At 46.6% G+C, this 20,939-nt stretch overlaps 2 protein-coding genes across 2 annotated transcripts in view; one reads left to right on the top strand and one right to left on the bottom strand.

The window, feature by feature from the left end:
• LRTM1 (leucine rich repeats and transmembrane domains 1) overlaps positions 1 to 20,939 on the bottom strand; it is a 255,931-nt gene that overhangs the window by 188,508 nt on the left and 46,484 nt on the right. The window lies entirely within an intron of this gene.
• CACNA2D3 (calcium voltage-gated channel auxiliary subunit alpha2delta 3) overlaps positions 1 to 20,939 on the top strand; it is a 1,008,555-nt gene that overhangs the window by 945,430 nt on the left and 42,186 nt on the right. The gene's annotated exons all lie outside the window — the stretch shown is intronic.

The following is a 20,939-nucleotide window of genomic DNA, read 5'->3' as shown; positions in this document are numbered from 1 at the left end:
TTTTGCCCATTCAGACAAATTGATTGCTTAGGCACTTCAGGACTAGACAGGTCTTCCAGAGCAAGAGATGCTCTTAGTCCTATCCCATGATAAATGATTGATCTTTTCATGTACAAGTTTCGCTCAGTCTTTGGTTCACAAAATACTTGTTTACCAAGTTCCTTAAATCAGGGCATCAAAAATGATCAAGACTTATAACCCCCAAAATACAGAACTGTGAAACTAGAAAACTCCATCAAACTAGAAGATATAGTAGGGCAAAAAAAAATTATAAACATACATTACCCTCTGCAGGGCTATACATAGATGCTATTTGGTGGCAGTACTAAATTAGACTAAGTGCTCATGCAGACAACAGTATTTTTGGTCGAAGTGCAAGCCAACAAAACGTTGGTTTGCATTTAGACCAGTGTTATTCTATGGGACCATGCACATGTCCAATTTTTTCCTCAAAGTCTGTGCAATCAAAGGTGGAATCCTGGGCATAATCTTGGCAAGACAGCAGGTAGCACAATATCATCCCCTTTGAAGCACCTGGCTGGTGGACCAATCACAAAACCAGTTGATATTGATGCAACCATGTGAGGCCATAGTACAATTGAACTTTCAGACTTAGGTACCACGTAGAAAGAAACTTTTTCAGAATGCTGAGTTCCGATCGGCAGGGTGACTGGCAGCGTGATAAAAATAAATAGGTTCTGCCAGGAGTGGCCCTTCAATGGACAGCAGAGAGACTATCAACGCAATCTTGGTCTGGTCCTCAGGAGAAAGATGAGCGTGGAGAGTAAAGTGGATCTGGCACTGATTTATGAAGCTATGGCTTTCTTTGAGGTCGCCATCAAAACTGGACGGAAATGGCAGCTGAAGCTTAGCTGCTTCACCAGACAATGGAACTCCAGGTGACTTCCCTGGAGTTGATGGCAATGCTGAGGAAGAAGGGACTGTCGTGTTTGAGGTGCAGGATAGGGTTGACACAGAGGTGGACAAATCCTTCAGCTTGGTTGCCATCACATTAATCGCCTGCATTAGCTGGTCTTGATGCTTTGCGCACAAAGCCTCTCATATAGAACTTGCACAAGAGACTTGAAATCTCTAGATCACATCTTGTCAGTGGGTACATGGCCTGAGCTTTCTGTAACACTGGTGGGTTTGAACCCACTGTGCCACTGGCCAGGTTTACCCTGGAGGGGTTTGACTAAGTAATAATCAGATCTTCACTAAGGCTTCTGATGGTGAGATATGCTGGACAGCCAGTGGACACCAGGTACCACTCCAGGGCAGTCCATGACTGCAGCAGCTGACTGACAGGGTCAGAGTTTCGAGTCCGGGCTAACAGGTGGGCAAGATAGAAATCTAGTCAAACAGTCCGAAGCCGGGGCAAACAGCACAGGTTCCAAATTTGTAGCTGAGGTCAGGAACAGAGAGATCAGGATAAGCGAGAAGGCAAGCTGGGTCGATAACAGATGAGATAAAACAGGAATAAGCCAATACAGGAAACTAGATGCTAACAGCAAACTGGATCCTAAGCTCAGCCAAGGCGTGGAGGGTGGCACTGCCTGATATAGCACCTGCTGGTTGGTGATTGGCTGGGGAATCCAAACCCTGCAGGACACAGCATGGTTAAATTCCTGCAGGGTCTGGAGGTGTCCCCCTATAGCTATGTGGAGACATCAGGGATATGCAGCAGCTTTGGAAGTGCTGCATGGAATCAGCGTGGTGACCAGACATGAGGATAATGCAGTGAGTAGCCCAGCCACAGGAACGCATACGAGTTTCCACCATGACACTTATCTTGGTGGTTGAATTATACCTGGAGTGGATACATATTATAAATGCAATACATCTCATTTTTGAATGAGAGACAAGTCAATTGATATAATTTAGTTTCCTTTTGACATATTTCCAACACTACGTACAGTTTATAAACTTTTCAGTATGGTAACCATTTTTATTTTATAGCCATTATAACATATTCATATGTAATTTCACTCACATTTCTACCTCTATCAGCCACAGATGTTAGGTTTATAAGAACTAACAACAATAGACAAGCAATTAAATTGAGAGTTGATTTCCAGTCCAACTTTGGAAAAAGAAGATTGGCCATGGCACAGTGTTTTATTAGAATAACTTTTTATTATTCCAATCCCCATTCAATTGGCTACTAAGGCATAAATCAATACTTGTATACAAATGTAACAAGTGGTTACTTTTATTAATCACATATTGTACCCCCATTTTTTTTATGAAACTCTATATGGTTATATATATTTGGACTAACATGTAAAAGAGCAGGTTATTTTCACAGTTGGTGTGAATTAATTCACACGACCAAGTCCATTGACCAAGACAGTAAGTTCTGGCTGCTGTCAGGAGCCATGAGAACTGCCTCTAACTTGACAACATCCACAGTTCTTCTTTTGGCTAAACGGCCAGGTGTAAACCATCATCACGACACACACATATGACCTCATGCCAGGCTGCGTAACTGAAAGTTGATAAGGGACGGTTCTTATGGCTCCTATCAAGAGGTCAGAGATAATTGTCATAGCCGATGGACTGAGTTTCCTGAACCGATTTTCACCAAATCTAGTCACTATCAATCGAACATTGGATATTATGATATGACATATGACGTAACACCAGGCAGGCCAATCAAAAGAAAAAGTCTTCAGGTAAGAGGTGGTTCTCATGACTCTTACCCAGTGGTCAGAGTTCACTGTCGTGGCCAATAGACTGGGTCATGAAAGTTGACTTGCACCAACTTTGATTATTATCTGTCTAACATTGGATGTCATAATATTTCATGTTTTACATAAATATTTTGGGATATTCTCTTTCTTATGTAAGTAGAAGGATTCATGGCAGAGGGCAGACATATCATTGGTGCAACCTGTTCAGCTGCACAGTGGCAGCCAAAGAGGTAAGGGGGTCCATTTCCACTTCAAAAGCAGGTGGAATTGTACATTGTGATGAGTTATTGGACTGCAAAAAGGGCCCCATATATTGTTCTTGCACAGGGGCCTCTTCTGTCGGTGTTTGTCAATGATGCATGAGTGTTCTCTTTGTAAGGTCTGACAGTTAATTACTAATAGTCTATGGAGGTCACAGCAGTTGGTTCCCTGTGCTAGATTATCTATATTTTGAGTGGAAATACTGAATAGTGGAATAGCTGTGCCTGAACATCATTTCTGGGTATGAAACTATCTTAATTCAACATGACAAGAGCAGATTTAAGACCTCAGGTTTTGAGGGTAATTTTAGGACATGGAATCTCTTTCCAAAATAACCACATAATGCAGTATTTGGTCTACAACCCATTGGAAACTGAGTCAAGTGCAAATTATAACGTTTTAAGGCGACTAAGATCTTTTTTTATTTGTAAAGAAAACATTTGTGTCTTTCAGAGTGCAGTCCAAACTGATCTCAAGGCTTCCATTATTTTGCAAATGCACCCAACAGGAAGCCATAAACTACACCCGTGATAAACCTCTAATGAGAGCACAATGATGGCTCTTAAATGCCCTCTGCCCGCGTTAACAATTGCAATATTGTCTTTCATATAAACACAAATATGTTTCTTTTCCAGCGTTTGATCCCAAAGGCCTTAAATAAATGGTGATGTGTGTAGAGTGAGATACACATTTGGTCTACCTTCAACCATGGACCAGAAAGCGACTTTTTTCACCCATGAGATTATAGCCTTAATCTGCTGTGTCTCTATTTTAAGTCTGCTGGGTCAGCAACCACAAAACCTTACACTTCTCCAGAAGGGCAAAAAAAGTTTACTTCTCTTGGACCAAGTATGGGTCAGAGAATGGTCGATCACCTATTAAGCTCCTTTTTAGGGCAGGGGCAAAGAATTGTATTTTCGGTTCAAGTATGATCTGACAAAACATCACACTCAGACCAATGTTTGTCTATTGGGCCGTGCACATGTCTGATTTTTACCTCGGACAGAGATTGAGGAAAAAATTGCTGAATGACCGAGTTTGATCTGATATTTGGATCACATTCGGCCATGCAATGGCAAGTCAGTGAGTTCCTTGAAAACAATCGATTGAACTCGGATGACATCAATGGAAAAAAAATTTTCTTCATCTTCTCCTCATCTTAGAGAATAGGATCAAACTCTAATCAGAGTGTCATTTGCATTATCAACCCGATTCTCTAGGATGAGAGCATCTCATCATCTCCCGCCTTGACTACTGCAACGTCCTGCTCTGTGGCCTCCCCTCTAACACTCTTGCACCCCTCCAATCTATTCTAAACTCTGCTGCCCGACTAATCCACCAGTACCCCCGCTATTCCCTGGCCTCTCCCCTCTGTCAATTTCCTGCACTGGCTCCCAATTGCCCAAAGACTCCAGTTCAAAACCCTAACCATGACATACAAAGCCATCCACAACCTGAGTCCTCCATACATCTGTGACCTCGTCTCCCGGTACTTACCTACACGAAACCTCCGATCCTCACAAGCTCTCCTTCTATACTCCCCTCTTATCTCCTCTTCCCACAATCGCATACAAGACTTCCCCCGCGCATCCCGCCTACTCTGGAACTCTTTACCACAACATATCAGACTCTCACCTACCATGGAAACCTTCAAAAAGAACCTGAAGACCTACCTCTTCCGACAAGCCTACAACCTGCAGTAACCACTGATCCACCTAACCGCTGCACGACCAGCTCTACCCTCACCTACTGTATCCACACCCATTCCTTGTAGATTGTGAGCCCTCGTAGGCAGGGTCCTCTCTCATCCTGTACTAGTCGTGACTAGTGTTGAGCATTCCGATACCGCAAGTATCGGGTATCGGCCGATATTCACTGTATCTGAATTCTGATACTGAGTTCCGATACTTTTAGCATATCGAATACTGGAATCAGAAGTTCCCATAATGCTATGCTATGCTAATGCTATGCTATGAGCCAGTTTGATTTGATTCAGCCAATGACAATCCTCAGAAGTGTGGGCACATCCTGTTAGGCATGTAGGCATGTTAACTAATGGCATGGCTGTGATTGGCTGCTGAAATGATGTCATGATGCACTATAAAAGCCGCCGCCGCCATTTCGGGTTCACTCTGCTCTGAATTCAGTTAGGGACAGGCTGCTGTTCAAGACTGTGAGGGACAGTTAGAGATAGTGATTTTCACAATCATAGTGTGCTTTACCCAGGCTACATAATCCACCACTGTAGCTTTCTTTTGCCTTGCAGCAGTGTTCACAGCTGTCTGCAAGGTCTGTGTGAGTGCAGCTCACGCTGAGTAGTGTGTCCTGCAGCCACGTCTGGTTGTAGGCCGCTCAGCGTGTGTCACTGCCTCATACATATTTTTCTTTTTTTCTGCTCATTTTTCATTCTCCTATTAGTGTGCACTGTGCGTCCATCTGTATCCATATACGTTGGTTGCAAACACTATAGGAGTAGACAGCGGAGCCTCTCTGCAGCCTTTCAGTGCTAGTGCCCAGTTTGCTGCACTGTTCACGGCTGTCTGAGAGGTCTCTGTGTGTGAGTGCAGCTCACGCTGAGTAGTGTGGCCTTCAGCTACGTCTGGTTGTAGGCCGCTCAGCGTGCGTCACTGCCTCACACATATTTTTCTTTTATTGCAGCTCATTTTTTATTCTCCTATTAGTGTGCATCCATCCGTATCCATATACGGTGGTTACAAACACTATAGGAGTAGACAGCGGACCCTCTCTGCAGCCTTTCAGTGCTAGTGCCCAACTTATCTGCACTGTTCACGGCTGTCTGAGAGGTCTCTGACTGTGTGTGAGTGCAGCTCACGCTGAGTAGTGTGAACTGCAGCTACGTCTGGTTGTAGGCCGCTCAGCGTGCGTCACTGCCTCACACATATTTTTCTTTTATTGCAGCTCATTTTTTATTCTCCTATTAGTGTGCATCCATCCGTATCCATATACGGTGGTTACAAACACTATAGGAGTAGACAGCGGACCCTCTCTGCAGCCTTTCAGTGCTAGTGCCCAACTTATCTGCACTGTTCACAGCTGTCTGAGAGGTCTCTGACTGTGTGTGAGTGCAGCTCACGCTGAGTAGTGTGAACTGCAGCTACGTCTGGTTGTAGGCCGCTCAGCGTGCGTCACTGCCTCACACATATTTTTCTTTTATTGCAGCTCATTTTTTATTCTCCTATTAGTGTGCATCCATCCGTATCCATCTACATTGGTTGGTTGCAAACACTATATAGGAATAGATAGAGGAGCCTTTTTTCTGGCTTGTGCCCTTCAGCTGCAGCCAGATTAGTTTTACCCTATTTTTTGGAGCCTCATCTTTTGCATTGTAGGTTACCTTCCTGCATTGTAATAGCTCCAAAAAGTTTGTGATACTATCGCTTTCAAATCTTTGGTCACATCCTTTTAGTTTTTTTTTAGTTTTTTTTCAAAACAAAAAAACAAAATAAAATTCACCAAACAATCCATTTGACAGTTGTGTAGGCCACATTAGCTCCTATTAAAGTGTAGTCCATAAGCACACTAAGCCCCTCCTTTGTACTTTTCTGCCTATCTTTATCAGTCTACCAAGATGAAGAAGGCAGGGAGTAAGGCACGTGGGCGTGGGCGTGGAGTTTCAGCAGGGAGAGGACGTGGGGATTCTGCAGGGAGAGGATGTGGGGATTCTGCAGGGAGAGGACGAGGGGATTCTGTGCCTGCTGCAGGCACCAGTGAGTCAGCATCCCCCAGTTTTAGCAGGCAACAGTCCTTTATGCGCAGCTTTGTAGGACCTCGCCGTACCCCACTGCTGCGGGAGGAACAAATTGAAGCCGTTGTCGGATGGATGGCAGCTAACGCATCGACTTCAATGACTTCCACGTCCTCTCAGGGCCAGAGCACTGAAGAGCAACCATCTGTCTCTTCACCATCTGCCAAAGTGCCCAGGCAGTCAGAGAGCCCTGGACAGGAGCCATCACAGTCTCTACTTCTGTTCTCTGAATCTGTTGGCTTGGAAAGAGGGGGACAGCCAAGCAGCATTCAAGAATGTGAAGAAGAGGGAGTTTGCAGTGATGCGCAACTTCTTTGTCCCTCTGAATCTGAAGAGGTGGGTGGGCCAGTGCCTATGGTCAGCACACCTCAGTACGCATCAGATGAAGACGAGACTCAGGTGCCACTTTCTGGTGCGTACGGTGCTGGCGAGACAACCCAGGAGAAGCAGGTGTTTGAAGAGGGGAGTGTAGATGATGAGGTCCTTGACCCATCATGGCGTGAGGATCAGAAAGGTGGTGGGAGCAGCTCTGAGGAAGGGATTCCTCGAACGGCCAAAACAGGAGGGAGAGGGAGGGGGCAGACTTGATTGCCTGTAGCCTCTACTTCGGCACCCGTTAGGAGCATTCCTCTTTCAAAAGCCAAAACGGGCGCTCCCAAGACTTGCAGTGCGTGGTCCTTTTTTGAACAGTTGCAGATGACATTTGCTTTGTCAAATGCAAGCTGTGTCATCAGAAAGTCAAAAGAGGGAAAAATGTCAGCAACCTCAATACCACAAATATGTGGAAACATGTGCGGACCAAGCACGAGTTGGAGCTACACAGACACACTGAAGACGTAGGCCAACGTACAGCACCTCCTACCACCTCTTCAGCTCGTGTTGGGGCCTCTTCCTCCAGCTCACACACAGCTGGTTCGGCTTCCTCACAGGATCGCCAAGGAAGAACCTCTGGCACTGTTGCCTGGAGACCCAGTGACATTCCACCCACAGCACCACGTTCCCAGTCATCCTCACACTCCCAGGCCACTCTACAGCCATAAGTAGCACAGGCATGGGATAAAAGGCCGCCATACTCGGCAAACCATCCCCGAGCACAGACTCTGAATGCTGGCATTGCCAAACTACTGGCCCTTGAAATGCTCTCATTCAGGCTGGTGGAGACTGACACCTTCCAGAACTTCAAGGCATTGGCAGTCCCACAATACACCGTGCCCAGCTGCTTTTATTTCAGCAGGCAAGCCGTCCTTGCCCTGCAAAAATATGTGGAGGGAAAAATAAAACATGCGCTACTAAACGCCGTCAGTAGCAAGGTCCACCTGACCACTGATGCGTGGACCAGTAACCATGGACAGGGGCGATACCTTTCCCTCACTGCCCACTGGGTCAATGTTGTGGAGCCGGGTACAGATCTGGAGAGTGGCGCTGTACGTGTTCTGCCAACTCCACGGATTGCATAAATCCAGTCTGTACACATTGCCTCCTCCTCCTACTCAAGTTCCTCAGAAACAGTGCTGCAGTATCACGCTTACCCTTATCTGCAGGAGGGTAGCGTGACCGGTCAGCGGTCCCGGCGTAGGAACTCGGACCACGGGGCTGTCAGCAGCACAGGCTGGAATATCGCAGGACCTGTGGAGGGGGCGGAGCGCTTGCAGAAGCACTCAGAAGCTGTAGGACCTTGCACCACGTGACCTGTGACGTCAGAGGGGGCGGAGCTTATCTCAGGGACGCTGAAGTGACAGGCAGAGGGCTCAGAAAGCCAGGAGTTTACACAGTAGCGATGGTCGGGCAAGCCAAAAGTCATACACAGGAGAATCAATGCGGTACAGAGTCAGGAAGAACAAGAATGGTCAGGGAAGCAGGAGGTCAGGCACGGGTCAGGCTGCACGGTACAAAATGAGAAAGTCAGAGAGTAGTCTTGGGAAGCCAAAGATCAGAAACACGGGTCGGGCTGCACGGTACAAAATCAGAAAGCTAAGAGACAGAAACCAAAATCCAGACCAGGTCATACACACAAGAAACACGGAAAACAGGCGAGAGGCACTTAGCAAAGGCAGGGTCGGACAGACTCAGGTATGAAGTATAAACGACAGGGAAGGTTGCTCGCCTGTGGCCATAAATACCCTCCCTGAGACCGAAGAGGGGCTCCAAGCATTAACCCTTCGCTTGTCAGACCAAAATTCCAGATACCATGACATTAACCCTTTGCTTGTCAGACCAAAATTCCAGATACCATGACAGTACCCCTCCCTCAACGGGGGGCCTCCGGACCCCCAGGTCTTCCTGGGTATCGAGCATGATATGCCCTGACCAGACGATCTGCGTGTACTGATCTGGCCGGTACCCAGGAACGATCCTCCGGGCCATACCCTTTCCAATGGACGAGGTACTGCAAAGAGCCACGAACCCATCGAGATTGCACAATTTTTTGCACCTCGAACTCCATGTGGCCGTCCACCAATATCGGCGGTGGTAGAGGAGCACGTTCCTCTCTTACTGAACCTACAGGCTTAAGCAAGGACCTATGAAAAACGTTGTGCACCTTCAGGGAGGATGGGAGACGTAGCCGATAAGTTACCGGATTAATCACCTCCGTTATGACGTAGGGACCAATAAATTTGGGACCCAACTTTGCTGATGGCAATTTTAACGTTATATTCCGTGTTGAGAGCCACACCTTGTCCCCACACTGCAAGTCCTGACCCGGACCCCTCTTTCTATCAGTAAAACATTTGTACCTTCCCTGAGCCTTTTCAATACTTGTGCGAACCCTTGACCATAACCCACTGATCTGTCTAACCGAATCCTCTACCCCTGGACAATTTGAGTCCAACCGCGAAAACTCACCAAAATGAGGGTTCAATCCAAGATTAACAAAAAAAGGTGATCTACCGGTGGACTGGTTAATTCGGTTATTAAAGGCCAATGGTAATGCATCACACCAGTCGTCTTGCAGTGTTGAAGTCAAACATAGAAGGATTTGTTCCAAAGACTGGTTGGTGCGCTCCGTTTGGCCATTACTCTCCGGGTGGTAGGCTGAGGAGAAAGACAAACATATCCCCAACTTCCTACAGAACGCTCGCCAAAATTTCTCTATAAATTGTGCCCCCCTATCCGAAACGATATTGATAGGTACCCCATGGAGACGAATGATTTGGGAAAGGAAGTGTTTAGAAAGGACCTCGGCAGACGGTAGTTTCGACATGGGTACGAAATGTGCCATTTTTGAAAACCTATCTACTACTACCCAAATGACGGTATTACCCTTGGAGGGAGGGAGGTTGGTAATGAAATCCATGGACAAATGGGTCCATGGTCTTTCTGGAATTGGCAGCGGTACCAATTCCCCGGCCGGCCGGCAATGAGAGCTCTTAGAATGGGCGCACACCCCACAGGCCATGACATACCCCTTAATTTCTGAACACATTGATGGCCACCAAAACATTCTCTTTACCGCCTCACAAGTGGCCGTAATACCTGGGTGGGCCCCCAACTTAGAATCGTGAAACTCTCGTAAGAGCTTGGACCGTAAGACCTGTGGTACAAACAATTTATTAGGCGGCTTGGCCCTTGGAGCTAAAGATTGAGCCCCCACAATCTCCCGCTCCAACTTTGACGAAAGCTCGGCTATCACCACCCCGGGTCGAAGAATGGACGAGGGAGGATCGGGGCCAGAAAGAGGTTCGAAACTTTGTGACAATGCGTCCGCCTTCACGTTCTTAGAACCAGGCCGGAAAGTTATGGAGAACTGGAACCGGGAAAAAAAAAGTGACCACCGAGCCTGTCTGGGAGTCAACCTTTTTGCTGTGTTAATGTACTCCAAATTTTTATGGTCAGTGATAACCGTAATTGGATGTTCTGCCCCCTCCAAAAAATACCTCCATTCTTCAAACGCTAGTTTTATAGCCAAGAGCTCTCTGTTCCCCACATCATAATTTCTCTCTGCCGGAGAGAACTTCTTGGAAAAAAAAGCACAGGGTCTGAGATTAGTTAATGTAGCCGAACCTTGGGACAAAACAGCCCCCACCCCCACTTCGGACGCATCCACCTCTACCACAAACGGCTGTGACGGATTAGGCTGCACCAGAACTGGCGCGGACATAAAGCAATTCTTCAGACTCACAAAAGCTTGTTTGGCCGGAAGGGACCAATTTTTTGTATCGGCCCCCTTACATGTGAGATCGGTAATAGGTTTCACTATCTGAGAAAAACCCTTGATAAACCTCCGATAATAATTTGCAAACCCTAGAAAACGCTGCAGGCCCTTCAGGTCCTGGGGTTGGACCCAATCCGCAATGGCCTGCACCTTTTTGGGATCCATGCGAAACCCCTGTGGGGAAATGATCAGCCCTAGAAAAGTTAACTCCTGCACAAAAAAGGTACACTTTTCTAATTTAACAAACAATTGGTTCTCCCTGAGTCTCTGGAGAACAATCTTAACATGAGATAAGTGAGACTGCTCGTCTGTGGAGAAAACCAAGATATCATCTAAATAAATGACAACAAAGCGGCCAATGAGGTCCGCAAAAATCACATTAATAAAATTCTGAAAAACGGCTGGTGCGTTGGCGAGACCGAACGGCATCACCAGATTCTCAAACAACCCTTCAGTAGTTAGAAATGCCGTTTTCCATTCATCCCCCTCTTTAATCCTGATAAGATTATAAGCCCCCCTAAGGTCTAGTTTGGAGAACCATTTTGCTCCCGAGAGCTGATTGCACAGATCGGGAATCAGCGGTAAGGGATAAGCACTTTTAACAGTGATTTTATTGAGTTCCCGAAAGTCGAGGCAGGGACGCAGGCCACCATCTTTCTTTTTAACAAAAAAGAACCCCGCTGCTATTGGAGAGATCGACGGTCTGATATGCCCTTTACGGAGACTTTCCTTTATATACTCTTTCATTGCCAAGCGTTCAGGCCCAGACAAATTAAACAGACGGGCTTTGGGTATTTTGGCCCCTGGGACTAAATCAATGTTACAATCAAAAGGCCTATGTGGGGGTCATGCCTCGGCCTCGCTTTCGGAGAACACATCCTCGAAGTCTTTCAGGCACTCCGGAATGCCCTCCAGACACACAGAAGACTCCAAGACAGTATTTGCAGGGGAAACACAACACACAGCTTTATAGGAACAGTCATCACATTTCAGACCCCATTTAACAATTACCCCCCTTTCCCAGTCAATTACCGGGTTGTGCCGCTGAAGCCACAGCATACCGAACACCAGCCCTTCAGGTAGATTATCCATAATGAAACATTTCATCTCCTCCGCATGAGAGGAACCGCAGTCCACTAAAGCTGTGGAAAAAAACGACATTTGTCTACCAGCAGTTCAACATCAAGCAACAGCTTGGGGCATGAGGAAAAAGGTACCTGCGGGTCTGGGCAGCCTCCTCGATCACTACCCAGACCTAGTAGTTTCCCGACGGCTGGGAAGACGAGGGACAGGATGGACAGTCTCTCCTCCAATGTCCTGCTTCTCCACAATAAAAGCACAGCTGTTTATCGCGCCAGCGTCTCCTCTCTTTCTCTCTGATGGATGTGGCACCAATCTCCATGGGGATTGCACTGGCCCCAACTTCCTTGCTCCCAGTGAACAGAGGGGACTCAGATTGCATCACCCCTCTGGCCCTTAACCGTCGATCCATCCGAACTGCCTGTGTCATGGCATCTTCCAGGGTATCAGGAGGCGAATGCAGAGCTAGGGCGTCCTGAAGGCGTTCTGCTAAGCCCCTACGGAATAGACCGCGGAGAGCCGCATCATCCCAGGTGACTTCCGCTGCCCACCACCGAAACTCAGAACAATACCACTCTGCAGAGTGCCGACCCTGACGTGCGCTCATCACCATGTCTTCCGCCAGGCATACTCTATCAGGCTTATCATAGATACGGCCCAAGGCCTCAAAAAACGCATCCACAGTCATACGTTCTGGTGCTGTGGGTGCTAGCGAAAATGCCCAGGCTTGTGGGGCACCTCGCAACAGGGAGATAACTACCCCCACCCTCTGAAATTCTCCCCCGGATGAGCGAGGTCTCAGGGAGAAAAATAATTTACACCCCTCCCGGAACGCTCTGAACTCCTTTTTGTCTCCAGAAAAGGAGTCAGGTAGTTTAACCGGGGATTCAGGGGACGTAAGGGATGCATCCCTACTCTCGGAAGACAGCCCCTTGCATAGTATTAACCAGCTGCTGCTGGGTATTAGCCATACTGCGCTGTTCAACACTCATCTTTTGGAACATTTGAGAGAGCTGCTTCACTTGCTCTGACAATGCCTGCATCGGGTCCATGACTGCAGCAGACCCAACACACACTCACACACAGGTAGTAACAGAAGGATGAGTGGGGGGGGAAAGTAATAGGGTCGTTTATAATATCACGCTTACCCTTATCTGCAGGAGGGTAGCGTGACCGGTCAGCGGTCCTGGCGTAGGAACTCGGACCACGGGGCTGTCAGCAGCACAGGCTGGAATATCGCAGGACCTGTGGAGGGGGCGGAGCGCTTGCAGAAGCACTCAGAAGCTGTAGGACCTTGCACCACGTGACCTGTGATGTCAGAGGGGGCGGAGCTTATCTCAGGGACGCTGAAGTGACAGGCAGAGGGCTCAGAAAGCCAGGAGTTTACACAGTAGCGATGGTCGGGCAAGCCAGAAGTCATACACAGGAGAATCAATGCGGTACAGAGTCAGGAAGAACAAGAATGGTCAGGGAAGCAGGAGGTCAGGCACGGGTCAGGCTGCACGGTACAAAATGAGAAAGTCAGAGAGTAGTCTTGGGAAGCCAAAGATCAGAAACACGGGTCGGGCTGCACGGTACAAAATCAGAAAGCCAAGAGACAGAAACCAAAATCCTGACCAGGTCATACACACAACAAACACGGAAAACAGGCGAGAGGCACCTAGCAAAGGCAGGGTCGGACAGACTCAGGTATGAAGTATAAACGACAGGGAAGGTTGCTCGCCTGTGGCCATAAATACCCTCCCTGAGACCGAAGAGAGGCTCCGGGCATTAACCCTTCGCTTGTCAGACCAAAATTCCAGATACCATGACATTAACCCTTTGCTTGTCAGACCAAAATTCCAGATACCATGACATGCAGGAGCCTGTTATGACCGATATGAGCACAGCCATGGCCAAACGTCAACAGGCCGTACTCAAATTAATTTCTTTGGGGAATCGAAGCCACACAGCACAGGAGCTCTGGAATGCCATCAAGCAGGAGAGCGATGTGTAGTTTGTGCCAGCGAATCTCCAGCCGGGCTTGGTAGTGTGTGACAATGGCCGAAATCTGGTGGCAGTTGTGGCCTAGGCAACCTCATTCACATCCCATGTCTGGCACATGTGCTGAACTTGGTCGTGCAGAGCTTTCTGAGGGACTATCCGGATCTTGAGGCATTGCTCTGCAGCGCCGATTATGCCTTCCGGAACATTGCATCATATGTGACCTACCCACCAGGTGGAATTCAACGTTACATATGTTGGAGCGGTTGTGTGAGCAGCAGGCAGCAGTCATGGAGTACCAGCTGCATTAGGCGCAAACAAGTCGCACTGTGCGCCGGTCACACTTCAGCACCACTGAGTGGGCCTCTATGAAGGACATCTGCCTCGTTTTGGGTGCCTTCGATGATTCCACGCGGATGGCGAGTGCAGATGATGCACTAGTCAGCATGACTGTCCCCCTTATCTGCCTGCTTCAAGAAACACTGCAAGCACTAAGGGAGGAGGTTTTGGAAGAGGTGGAGGATGAGGAGCCACAAATGCCATCTGCTTCTGGACAGTCTGCGCTACGTGGTTCCTCACAAAGGCCTAGGCAGGGGACACTTTGTGAGGAGGATGAGGAGGAGTCAATGGAGGAGGAAGACATCTCTCCAGAGGAGGGAGGTACACAATGCTCTAGTCAGTATGTACAGCGAGGGTGGGGTGATGCAGAGCAGGCAGAGATGACGACTCAAGCAGGGGACAGAGTTTCTTTGGCATGTGGGAGTCTGCAGAACAAGGTTGATTTCATGCTGCAGTGCTTGAGAAACGACCGCCGCATCGTCCACATTCTCAACACGAATGATTATTGGGTGTACACCCTCCTAGATCCTCGCTACCGGGACAACTTACAAAGCCTCATACCACCGTTGAACCGGGAGCGTAAACTGCGGGAGTACCAAGACACACTGGTGCAGTCCATCATGTTCTCCATTCCACCCGACAGCAGTGCTGCTAGTGCTTTACAAAGCAGCTCTGTGCGTCGAGGCAGTGGAGGAAGCTCGGCACAAAGAGGGAGCAGAGGCAGCGCCTCAGTACAAGGCAAGACCACTATGGCCCAAATGTGGCAAAGTTTTGTGTGTCCGCCACAAATGTCTACACCATCACAGACGGCTCCAGTCAGCAGGAGGCAACGTTTCCATCAGATGGTGACAGACTACATGTCTTGCCCTGTCAGTGAACTCCCAGATGGCTCTTCCCCCTTCAAGTTTTGGGTCTCAAAGCTGGATACATGGCCAGAGCTTAGCCAGTATGCATTGGAGGTGCTGGCTTGCCCTGCTGCCAGTGTATTATCGGAACGCGTCTTTAGTGCCGCAGGTGGTGTACTAACAGACCGTCGCACGCGACTATCCTCCGATAACATTGACCGGCTTACTTTTCTGAAAATGAACAAGGCCTGGATCTCACCAGAATTTGCCAGTCCTATACCAGAATAAATAATTGGTTGGCAACAGTACCAAGGTCTCCTGTTGTGTTCATGTTTCTACCACCTGAACTGTAATCCCTGGGCTTCAACACAGCCAGTTGTCGCTCAGAAGTGCCGTCTGCACAGAGAAAAACACTAGCTCCTGTGTTACTGGGGTTCAGTAACGCCATCTGCTCCCCTGCTGTGTGGACGGCAAAGTCTCCTGCTCCCTCCACAATCGAACTACTACTGATTTTTAACCGTGCTCCACTTAGGCCTCTGGCTCCACTGTCTCTAGTATTTCCCCTAGGCTCCAACCCCGCCAGTTGCTGCTCTGAAGTGGCGTCTGCACAATCCACACTTGTTCCTGTGTTGCTGGGGCTCAGTCACGTCAGTTGATCCCCTGATGTGTTTCCAGCAAGATCTCCTGCTCTGTCCCCATTCCCATTACTAGTAGTGGGAATGTGGACAGAGCAGGAGACCTTGCCGGACACACATCAGGGGATCAACTGACGTGACTGAGCCCCAGTAACTCAGGAACAAGTGTGGATTGTGCAGACGCCACTTCAGAGCAGTAACTGGCGGGGTTGGAGGCCAGGGGAAATACTAGAGACAGTGGAGCCAGAGGCCATAGTGGAGCACGGTTACAATCAGTAGTAGTCTACAACCTATATAAAACTTGCTGCAAGTTGGCCTCCGCCTGCTGCATGAGTGATCCTGGGCTTCAACACAGCCAGTTGTCGCTCGGAAGTGCTGTCCGCACAGAGAAAAACACTAGCTCCTGTGTTAGTGGGGTCAGCGTCGGACTGGCCCACCGGAGAACCAGAGGATTCTCCGGTGGGCCCTGGCACCTTCTGGCATACAGGGCCTGCAGTTGCCTAGTGCCCCCGCTGCTCCAGGGGCCCCCAGCCAGTGGTGTGTCGCTAATAGCGGCACACCACGCAGCTGCTAGGGGCCCTGTGCCAGCAGAGCAGCAGCCAGGAGCCCCTGTCCCCGCTGCTAAAGAGAAATGAATATTCACTGCTTCCCACGCCCACATGGGCGTGGAAAGCAGTGAATATCATTTCATCATCTCCACTCCCCCAGGGGCCCCGCCCCACAGCAAAGTAAGCCGCTATGCGGCAGTGAGGGCCGGCACCACCCTCAATTGTAATGGGAGAGAGCGTCATCTGACGTTCTCTCTCCCATCAGTCCCCTCTGCTGACTCACAGCCGGTGCGCGATGACGTCACTACATCGCGCACCCGCTGTGTGTCTGGCAGACGGGGCAGCTCCTGACACTGAAGCCGGGATCAGTGTGGGACCGAGGAGGAGAGGTGAGTATTATGTTTTGTTTTTTTATATATGTCTATATCTATCTATCTCTGAATCTATCTATTTCTATATCTATCTATCTGTCTCTCTATCTCTATATCTATCTATCTGTCTCTATATCTATCTATATCTATCACTATATCTATCTATCTATCTATCTATCTATCTATCTATCTATCTCTATATCTATCTATCTATATATCTATCTATCTATATCTATATCTACTGTATCTATCTATCTATCTATCTATCTATCTATCTATCTATCTATCTCTATATCTATCCCTCTATCTATCTCTCTATATTTCTCTCTATATCTATCTATCTATCTATATATCTATCTATCTCTATCTATCTATCTATCAATCTCTATATCTATCTCTATATCTATAATCTATCTATCTGTCTATCTCTATCTCTATATCTATCTATCTATCTATCTCTCTATCCTATCTATCTATCTATCTACACTCACTGGCCACTTTATTAGGTACACCTGTCCAACTGTGTGTTAAGACTTAATTTCTAATCAGCCAATCACATGGCGGCAACTCAGTGCATTTAGGCATGTAGACATGGTCAAGACAATCTCCTGCAGTTCAAACCGAGCATCAGTATGGGGAAGAAAGGTGATTTGAGTGCCTTTGAACGTGGCATGATTGTTGGTGCCAGAAGGGCTGGTCTGAGAATTTCAGAAACTGCTGATCTACTGGGATTTTCACGCACAACCATCTCTAGGGTTTACAGAGAATGGTCCGAAAAAGAAAAAAAATCCAGTGAGCGGCAGTTCTGTGGCCGGAAATGCCATGTTGATGCCAGAGGTCAGAGGAGAATGGGCAGACTGGTTCGAGCTGATAGAAAGGCAACAGTGACTCAAATTGCCACCCGTTACAACCAAGGTAGGCAGAAGAGCATCTCTGAACGCACAGTGCGTCGAACTTTGAGGCAGATGGGCTACAGCAGCAGAAGACCACACTGGGTACCACTCCTCTCAGCTAAGAACAGGAAACTGAGGCTACAATTTGCACAAGCTCATCGAAATTGGACAGTAGAAGATTGGAAAAACGTTGCCTGGTCTGATGAGTCTCGATTTCTGCTGCGACATTCGGATGGTAGGGTCAGAATTTGGCGTAAACAACATGAAAGCATGGATCCATCCTGCCTTGTATCAACGGTTCAGGCTGGTGGTGGTGGTGTCATGGTGTGGGGAATTTTTTCTGGGCACTCTTTGGGCCCCTTGGTACCAATTGAGCATCGTTGCAACGCCACAGCCTACCTGAGTATTGTTGCTGACCATGTCCATCCCTTTATGACCACAATGTACCCAACATCTGATGGCTACTTTCAGCAGGATAATGCGCCATGTCATAAAGCTCGAATCATCTCAGATTGGTTTCTTGAACATGACAATGAGTTTACTGTACTCAAATGGCCTCCTCAGTCACCAGATCTCAATCCAATAGAGCATCTTTGGGATGTGGTGGAACGGGAGATTCGCATCAGGGATGTGCAGCCGACAAATCTGCGCCAACTGTGTGATGCCATCATGTCAATATGGTCCAAAATCTCTGAGGAATGCTTCCAGCACCTTGTTGAATCTCTGCCACGAAGAATTGAGGCAGTTCTGAAGGCAAAAGGGGGTCCAACCCCTTACTAGCATGGTGTACCTAATAAAGTGGCCAGTGAGTGTATATATCTATCTATCTCTATCTATCTATTCTATCTCTATATATCTATCTCTATCTATCTATATATCTATATCTCTATCTATCTCTATATCTATCTATCTATCTATTTCTATATCTATCTCTCTATCTATCTCTCTATATTTCTTTCTATATCTATCTATCTCTATCTATGTATCTATGTATCTATGTATCTATCTATCTCTATATCTATATCTATCTATCTATCTATCTATCTCTATTTCTATATCTATCTATCTATCTATCTATTCTATATATCTATCTCTATATACAGTCATGGCCAAAAGTATTGACACCCCTGCAATTCTGTCAGATAATACTCAGTTTCTTCCTGAAAATGATTGCAAACACAAATTCTTTGGTATTATTATCTTCATTTAATTTGTCTTAAATGAAAAAACACAAAAAGAATTGTCCTAAAGCCAAATTGGATATAATTCCACACCAAACATAACAAAGAGGGTGGACAAAAGTATTGGCACTGTTCGAAAAATCATGTGATGCTTCTCTAATTTATGCAATTAACAGCACCTGTAACTTACCTGTGGCACCTAACAGGTGTTGGCAATAACTAAATCACACTTGCAGCCAGTTGACATGGATTAAAGTTGACGCAACCTCTGTCCTGTGTACTTATGTGTACCACATTGAGCATGGAAAAAAGAAAGAAGACCAAAGAACTGTCTGAGGACTTGAGAAACCAAATTGTGAGGAAGCATGAGCAATATCAAGGCTACAAGTCCATCTCCAAAGACCTGAATGTTCCTGTGTCTACCGTGCGCAGTGTCATCAAGAAGTTTAAAGCCCATGGCACTGTGGCTAACCTCTCTAGATGTGGCCAGAAAAGAAAAATTGACAAGAGATTTCAATGCAAGATTGTGCGGATGTTGGATAAAGAACCTCCACTAACATCCAAACAAGTTCAAGCTGCCCTGCAGTCCGAGGGTACAACGGTGTCAACCCGTACTATCCGTCGGCATCTGAATGAAAAGGGACTGTATGGTAGGAGACCCAGGAAGACTCCACTTCTTACCCCGAGACATAAAAAAGCCAGGCTGGAGTTTGCCAAAACTTACCTGATAAAGCCTAAAACATTTTGGAAGAATGTTCTCTGGTCAGATGAGACAAAAGTAGAGCTTTTAGGGCAAAAGCATCAACATAGAGTTTACAGGAGAAAAAAGAGGCATTCAAAGAAAAGTACACGGTCCCTACAGTCAAACATGGCGGAGGTTCCCTGATGTTTTGGGGTTGCTTTGCTGCCTCTGGCACTGGACTGCTTGACCGTGTGCATGGCATTATGAAGTCAGAAGACTACCAACAAATTTTGCAGCATAATGTAGGGCCCAGTGTGAGAAAGCTGGGTCTACCTCAGAGGTCATGGGTCTTCCAGCAGGACAATAACCCAAAACACACTTCAAAAAGCACTAGAAAATGGTTTGAGAGAAAGCACTGGAGACTTCTAAGGTGGCCAGCAATGAGTCCAGACCTGAATCCCATAGAACACCTGTGGAGAGATCTAAAAATGGCAGTTTGGAGAAGGCACCCTTCAAATATCAGGGACCTGGAGTAGTTTGCCAAAGAAGAATGGTCTAAAATTCCAGCAGAGCATTGTAAGAAAATCATTGATGGTTACCGGAAGCAGTTGGTCGCAGTTATTTTGGCTAAAGGTTGTGCAACCAAGTATTAGGCTGAGGGTGCCAATACTTTTGTCCAGCCCATTTTTGGAGTTTTGTGTGAAATGATCAATGTTTTGCTTTTTGCTTCATTCTCTTTTTTGTTTTTTCATTTAAGACAAATTAAATGAAGATAATAATACCAAAGAATTTGTGTTTGCAATCATTTTCAGGAAGAAACTGAGTATTATCTGACAGAATTGCAGGGGTGTCAATACTTTTGGCCATGACTGTATCTATCTATCTCTATCTCTATCTATCTCTATATCTATCTATCTATCTATCTATCCCTATATCTCTAACTATCTATCCTATCTCCATATCTATATCTATATCTATCTATCTCTATATTATCTATCTCTATTTTAGATATAGAGAGATAGATAGATATAGAGATAAATAGATATAGAGATAGATAGATCTAGAGAGATATAGATAGACTATTTCTATCTATCTCTATCTATCTGTAGCTTTCTATATCTATCTATATCTATTATCGATATATCTATCCATCTATCCATAGATCTATCTATTTATCCCATATCTGTCTATCTTTATATCTATCTATCTATCTATCTATCTCTATATCTATTATCTATATATATCTGTATCTATCTATCTATCTATCTATATATCTCTATATCTATCTTTCTATCTATAGATACCTCTCTCTATATCTATGTATTTATCCATTATCTATCTATCTATCTAACTATCTATCTATCTATCTATCTATCTATCTCTATGTCTATCTATATCTACGTATCTATATAAAAGCATTATACTCTATGAGGGGGGGCAGCATTATACCCTATGAGGGGGTGTATTATACCCTATGAGGGGGTGCACTATATCCTATGAGTGGGGGAA

This window comes from Dendrobates tinctorius, unplaced genomic scaffold, assembly GCF_039654945.1.
Source record: "Dendrobates tinctorius isolate UK_male_01 unplaced genomic scaffold, ASM3965494v1 ptg000038l, whole genome shotgun sequence".
Classification (NCBI taxonomy): Eukaryota; Metazoa; Chordata; class Amphibia; order Anura; family Dendrobatidae; genus Dendrobates; species Dendrobates tinctorius.
Note: the sequence above shows the minus strand (reverse complement) of the source record. Positions and strands in the feature narration are given on the sequence as shown.